Consider the following 7,750-nt stretch of genomic DNA (forward strand, 5'->3'; position numbering starts at 1 on the left):
GTGCTTTTAAATCTTTACACTATTCTGCCTCTCCTGTACTATATGGTTTAATATAATGGGTAATTATACATCAGAACTACATTGTCTTTCAGTCTCCTGAAGGGCATTTTGACCTTCTTCAGGGTTGACTGTCCCCCCCACCCCAACCCTTTATCAAGATGCCATTGGTTAATATCCTTTCTGGATCCCAATGTTTAGTGTCAGTGCTATAATTTGTGTTGCTATGGAAAATTTCTGGCTGAATGCAGTTTTTCTTATGTTGATTAGTAAATAACTTGTAATTTTTTCAGGCAAAGAGTTTCTGAAAAGGAATTATTGGTTTTTTTTAAGATTTTATTTTTTTTAAGTAAATTCTACACCCAATGTGGGACTCGAACTCACAACCCCTAGATCAAGAGTCACATGCTCTACCAACTGAGCCAGCCAGGCATCCCTAGAAAGGAATTATTATCCCATGTCTCTAATCCCCTACTTGGAGGTGAAGCCTGGTGGGCTGTCCCTGCTTATCTGACCCAGAGTAGCCTGGGCAGGGAGCCTGAGGTTCTCACCCATGGCTATGAAGTTGGAACCAAGACTCTCAGACAGATTGGGGACATACATACAGACAGATAATGAACTCAGGAGTTTTATTCTAGCAGGGTCACCTAAACAAAGTAGCACTGAGGTGGGTCAAAAGAGCTAAAGCAGAGTGGAATGGGTTGAGAAACCCAGCAAAGATAGGAGAAGGAAGAGGCAAGCCAAAAGGAATCATTAGAGGGCTTTCCAGGCAACTTTGACTGACTCTGTGCAAGATCAGAGAAAGGAAGCTGTTGCCAGAAGTACTGACATGTTTGAATAAACTTCCCAAACTTCAGAGCATGCTTAAAACTCTATTCAAATCTTTATTAATTTTCACATCCCTTAAATATGCATATAATCAGTGTGAACAATTCTGTGTGCTCTTTCACTTAGTGTTAATAAAGCATTTCTAGGAATCAACACAGTCCACATTCTTGGATCTTTTATGACATTCCTTCCTATTGCTCTTTGGCCATTTCCCTACCCTTGAAGCAATTCCAATATCTTTCTCTACTGGACAATGCTTGATAAGGTGTTGTGGACCTGTGCCTGCTAAAGCAGAATTCTCCCAGGCACACGTACACCTGGGCTCGTACTCATTGTGGGCATAGAATCTTGAATTCTGAATAGTCATCCGGGTCCACCTTGCCCAGCTGGCTACCTCCAACAATAAGCAAAGGTGTCCTGGGACTCAGGGCCTCACAAAATCCATAAAGAATTAATTTAAAAAGACCAAACCCAGATTGAAAGAAGAAAAACTTATTATGTACCAGTTATCCTACACATAACCAGATATCAAATATTGTCTAGAGTGATTCTATGTTAACTTTAAAAATCCTCTGGTCGTGGTTAACACTTCTGTCCTTGCAATCCAGTGTGATTGTTCTTCTGCTTCTGTCATCCTGATTCTGTTGATTCCATTCTCTTACTTAAAACCCACCACTGAGTTCTGGGCTCTTAGGATGAAACCCAGATCCCAACTCCGGTCAACAGAATTATGGCCCCAACAAGGTTCACATCTTAATCCCTAGAGCCTGATTATATTATCGTACATGGCAAAAGAGACTCTGCTGATATAATAAAATAAGGATCTTGAAACAGGAAGATTACCCTGGATTATCTGAGTAGGCCCAACATAGTCATAAGGGTCCTTATAAAAGGGAAACAGGAGGGCCAGGGTCAGAGAAAGAAGATGTAAATAGGTAGCCTCCCGAAGCTGGTAAAATGAAAAAACTGATTCTCCCCTAGAGCCAGAACAGAAGAATGGTGCTGAGGAACATTTCTGAGTAAGTGCCGAGGTTCCCACATTATCCTCTTTGATGTCATAGAATTAGTCTTCTGAAAATCCGTAAACATGTATCAGCCACAATATTTATTAAGTGCCCTCTGTGTGCAAAGATCTCTGCTTTAGTACATAATTATAGTTCGTTGAATAGTGGTACCCCAAAATGTGTTCAAGTCCTAACCCCTACAACCTGTGAATATGACCTTATTTTGAAAAAAAGTTCCTGGGGCACCTGGGTGGCTCAGTTGGTTTAGCATCTGACTCTTGATTTCAGCTCAGGTCATGATCTCACAATTCGTGAAATTAAGCCCTGTGTGGGGCTCTGGGCTGACAGTGCGGAGCCTGTTTGGGATTTCTCTCCCTCTCTCTCTGCCCCTCCTATGCTCTGTGTGTGCATGTGCTCTCTCCCTCTTTCTCAAGGTAAGTAAACTTAAACAAACATAAATTTTTTAAAAAGAGAAAGAAAAATGTCCTTGCAGATATAATTACATTAAGGATCTCAAGATAAGATCATCCTGGCACTGAGGTGGCCCTAACTCCAACAACAGATGTCCTTATAAGAGAAAGACAGAAGGAGGGGTGCCTGGGTGGCTTAGTTGGTTAAGTGCCAATTCGGTTTAGGTCACGATCTCACAGTTCATGAGTTGGAGCCCCACGTGGGGCTTGTGCTGACGACTCAGAGCCTGGAGCCTGCTTGAGATTGTGTCTCCCTCTCTCTCTGCCCCTCCCCCAATCACACTCTGTCTCTCTCAAAAATAAATAAACATTAAGAAAAATTTTTTAAGAGAAAGACGGAGATTTGAGGTACAGAGACGCACAGGGGCAAGGCCATGTGAAGACAGCGGTAAAGATTGGAGTTATGTTGCTAGAAGCCAAGGAAAGCTTGGAGATGCTAGAAGCTGGAAGAAGCAAGGAATGATTCTCTTCAGAGGGAGTACAACCTGGCCAACACCTTCAAAGGGAATCCAGACTTCTGGCCTCCAGAACTGTGAGAGAGTCACTTTCTGTTGTTTTAAAACCCTTTCTGTGGTCATTTGTTATGGCAGCCACAGACAATACTACAACAACCTTCCCTACACTTCTCTGTTCTGTAAGCCACTAAGATCCTGTTTGCCTATCACACTACAGACAAAAGACACCTTTCCATCCTGCTCTTTCCCATCCCTCCACACTTCCAGTTGTGGTTCCTGTCTCACCTCTCCTGTGCTTTAACCACCTGTTAGTACACACTTCTCTGAGTGACTTTGCTTTCAACACAAAAGCAACCGGTGCTGACCGGCCAGAATGGACGCTGGCTGCCATGATGGAGCCAAGTCCAGGAGGCCCCTGCTGTGTCAGGCATTACTTCTTTAGGTGCTGGATCGTGGCTAGCAGATATTGGCAAGAGTCCTGATGGGAATTCTTGTTGTGTACCCAGAACTGTGCTAAGTGGCCTATATCTTTGAAACCACACCACAACTAGATGGGTGAGGAAACGGAGGCTAAAAAAGGTTCAGTGATGTGCCGTATGTCACTGGTTAGCAAGCAAGTAGCAGAGTAGGGGTTGGAAGCCAAGCAGTTTGACTCTGAGTTCTGTTGTGGAGCAGCTGAGGAAATGCATGGAGACGGTCATTTCTCTATGGAGTAGAGAATAGTTGGAAAGATGTGCCATTCAATCTGGGACCCTCAGAAACAGGAATTATTTATTTCAGAAAAATGGCATCAGAGGGGATACAAGTTGACTCATCATTCGGTCCCAGCTGGAGCCTCAGAGCCAAGGAATGCATCAACCCCAGGGGAAAGTGAGCAGGGGTGTGGAGCACTCTCCCACTGGTACCCCAGGGAGGGGTGAGCTCCAAGCTTGGGATACAACCATGGCAGAGAACTCAGAGTACATGGAAGGCTGAAGGGCTTTTGGGGAAGCTGGGAATGACAGCCAGAACCCCAAAGGCGGGAACTTGGTAAGATTCCCTGAGGCCTGAGGTTTCCCCGCATTTGCCGGTTCTTTCCCCTCCCGCCTCCCTGAGCTGACCCTGTGAAACCTTGGCACGGAAAGGACACATGCGCTTATGTGAGTGATGCGCAGACTGGGTAAAACAAGCCAACCTGTGTCTCCAGCCTTGGAGTGGAGAAGTGAAGCCAGAGATAGAATGGGTAGTGTTGCCTTGAAAGAGGGAAGGGCCCTCAGCAGCCCGAGGCCTGTAGTAGAGAAAAAGGAGAACCAAGGAGACCTACCTCAGCCTCAGCCACAGGCATGGCCCCTGGGGCTTAACCACTGAACACTCAGTGCTCCCTGCACAGACAGGTGGCGGGAAAGTGAGGGGAGCCGACTTAAAAGTGAAGAGCAGCTGGTACCATGGAACTTACCAGTGCATGACCTCCTTGCTTTTACTCCCCAACCCCCCATATTATGATGGCCATGTTTGCTGACAGTCGGTGGCCTTTTCTGGTACTACGTATGTAGGTGTGCCTTACAGGGATTTTAAAATAAATCTAGTCCCAAGTGATTCATTATTCTATTACATTAGTTAGCTGTTGGCAGATCTGTCACACCGTATACAAAAGCTGAGCTATTTTGGTGCTTGTGCTTATGAGTCATCTCGCCAACTTTCTGTATATATTTTCTACCACTGTTCTATAATCACATTTTTTCATTCTGGGAATACAGGTGTTAATTATGTTTTTACTTTCTCCTACATTCTTTTTATTCTGAGACCAAAATAGCAACAACAAACAAAAATATCTTTATTTCTTTAATATCCCATGGAGATTTCTAAAACTGACTTTGACACCCGTGCTGCAACTTAGATCTGAAGTTACAAATAAGCTACTGTAAATGTTCTTCTGAGATTTGCAATCAGCAAAAGTGTATATCAAGACAGCCTTGCATTTGTAGAGCCTGTCATAGTGTGTGCTCATCTTACCAAATGACTAAGTCTTCAAAAATTCTTTTTTGTGTTCACTAGATCTGCCTTGTCCATCATTGCTATTGAACTTTAAAAAGTTCATCTTAAACCCTCAATATGTGTTTACACCAAGAGGGCTGAAGGAGAGAGGGAAAAATATACAGTGACTCAAGAAAAGATGGATTTGTATGGCAGAGAAGACTACAAAACATGTGTTTCACTTACTACACTATTTCTGGAAGGTCTCCCTTTGGCAACTTTAAAAACATTTTTTTTCATCTTTATTTTTGAGAGAGAGAGAGAGAGAGACTGCGCATGTGCGCGTGTGCAGGGGAGGGGCACAGAGAGAGGGAGAAAGAGAATCCCAAGCAGGCTCCCTACTGTCAGCACAAAGCCCAACGTGGGACTCAATCCCACCAACTGCAAGATCATGACCTGAGCTGAAATCAAGAGTCAGTCACTTAACCAACTGAGCCACCAAGGCGCCCCACCTTGGCAACTTTTAAGTGTTGGTATATCATCATTTCTTGGAGGCTTCTCTAGCTGTTCAAATGTGGTGAAAAGATGAGAGAATTGTAATATGAAGGTAAGGGAGGGTCTGGCTCCTCTGATTGAAAAACGTTTTCCCATTTTCCCCTTTTATGTCACCTCGAAACCCTGTCGAGTTGACTCAGTCACACTGGCTGGAGCTGAGTTGCATATACTTGAAGGGACACACACTTCCCCATTCGTATGACCACACTGGGAAGTTAGAAGCATAACTTTGACTCAACAAGAATTTTTCTGTCCACATACTTTCCATATCCAAGCTGTCAGGCCTCAGATGAAGGGCTTTACACTGTGCCAAAGTTTATTCTCATGGGCATCAAACCCAATTGCTCAACAAATAGCTTGTTGTTGTTGCTGCTGTTGTTGTTGTTATTTGTTGTTTTTTAAGTAAACTCTACACTCAACATGAGGCTTGAACTCACGACCCTGAGATCAAGAGTCACATGCTCTACCAACTGAGCCAGCCAAGCACCTCTCAACAGATAGTTTTGAGAGAAACCTGGACCTCAAAGAGCTTCCCATAGTCATTTGTCCAGACCGATGCCCTAAAATTACTGATGTCCACAAGTCAACTTGTGGACTTAAGGGATGACACTTAAGGAATGATACTCCTCAACAGCTGAAAATATGAGATGTTCTTGATTTTTTAAAATATTTCATAGATGCTACAGGTGATAATTTTGTTCTGCAACCATAACAACAGGGGCCCAGACCACTCTTTTTGTGGTAACTATTCTCAATATATTTTCGGCTCAGTTTCACCTTATTTTGAAGTGAAAATACACATATTCTAGAGAACCGAAGGTAGTGCAGGGTGGCTGGATCATTGTTGGTATTAATTAATAACAATCAGTCTTCTTGTTGAAATCAACAGAAAATCCAATTTACACTGATTTAACAAAAGAAATTTATTGTCTCACCTAAAAGGCAAGAGGTTGTTCAGGCCAGAGATGATTCAGGCCATAGAGATAAGTCTTGATGGTGTCAAGGGCCTCATTTCTTTTCCTCTCTCTGTTCTGGCTTCTACTATGGAAGCTGTACCCCCAGGCAGACTTCCTTCATGGTTGCAAGATGAATGTCAATAGTTCTGAGGTCATATGATTCCTTGTTCATGTCAGAAGGACAGAGAACATCTTTTTCTTCAATTATCAAATAAACTCCTGGGTTTCATTCCAGGAATGAGACCATTTACTGGATCCAGGAATATGGGGTAGCATGCTGGGCAAAAGTAAGCTCATCCCTGGAGCAGAGGGAGAATTAATCACATGTAAACTGTTTTGCTGGGAATGGGGTAGAAATGGTTATGCAAAAGAAAATGGGGGCAATGTTTTGCCAAAAGAGGAGTATATGGATACAAGGAGGGAAAAATAACCAATATCCTCTATGGAGTGTTGGGAGGAAAATTGCAAACTATCCAGAAAAGTAGTCATAGTGAAGGGCTTTGTTAAGGAGTCTGAACTCAACATCCTTTGAAGGGTTAGATTCAGCAATTATCACCCAACATCTACAGAAAGCTCTCCAGAGCCATTTAATAAGGCTTTTTTTTGTGTGGTTGTAAGAGTTTGATGTCTGGTTAGTGAGTAGATGGATGCCTTTTCGTCTTTGTACTCTTTTGTTATGTTTAGAATATTTTACAATTAAAAAGTGAAAGTAATGTAAAGTCATAGTATACATTATATCATTTTTTCTCCTTGCCACATACCCAAGAAACTATATTTCCTTGTTTACCTTGTGCTGACCTATAGGCTGTAGGCAGCCTATATGATATCTGTCCCTTCTGGGCTGAGGTAGAGAAAGGTCCTGTGTAAACTTTTAGTTCTGCCTTCCCCTTTAGGATGATAATGATGGCCAGATGTTGAGATGATGGAGGCACAAGAGCAAAGCAGCTCCCTTGGAAAGTAAGTAGTCACATACTCTGGTTATCAATTTCTGTGTGTCAAATAACTCTAAAACTTACTGGCTTAAAGCAATAATTTTGTATCACCTCCCATAGTTCTGTGTGTGCTGAGTGGGCTCGGCTTGACCATTCTCCCTAGGGGTCTCTCATACTGTTGCAGAAAGTTGTTGGCTAAATCTGCAGTCTTTTGACCACTCACCTGAGTTGGTAGTCCAAAATGGTTAGAATTGATGCTATCAACTGGGTGCTCTGGAGCTATCAACCACAGCACCTGTATGTCTTGGGCTTCTTACTGCATGGGTTCTAGGTTCTGAGAGGAAGCAGCCCAAGAGTGTGTGTCCCAAGAGACCCAGGAGGAATTAAAATTTTTCTTATGACCTATCCTCAGATGTCACACACCATCATTGCTGCCATATTCTATTGATCAAGGCAAGTCACCAAAACCAATCCAGATTCAAAGCAAGGGAAATTGGACTCCTACATTTGATATAGGGAGTAGCATATGGTACAGGAAGGGTAAATATTCATAGTGGCCATCTTTTATTATCTGCTATATCTGACCTACAGTGGACTTGG

At 43.0% G+C, this 7,750-nt stretch overlaps 1 non-coding gene across 1 annotated transcript; it reads right to left on the reverse strand.

The window, feature by feature from the left end:
* Positions 1–5,674: 5,674 nt before the first annotated feature.
* Positions 5,675–5,747, reverse strand: TRNAK-CUU. Its single transcript has one exon. It is a non-coding gene; the product is annotated as a tRNA-Lys (tRNA).
* Positions 5,748–7,750: the final 2,003 nt, after the last annotated feature.

This window comes from Lynx canadensis, chromosome F2, assembly GCF_007474595.2.
Source record: "Lynx canadensis isolate LIC74 chromosome F2, mLynCan4.pri.v2, whole genome shotgun sequence".
NCBI lineage: Eukaryota > Metazoa > Chordata > Mammalia > Carnivora > Felidae > Lynx > Lynx canadensis.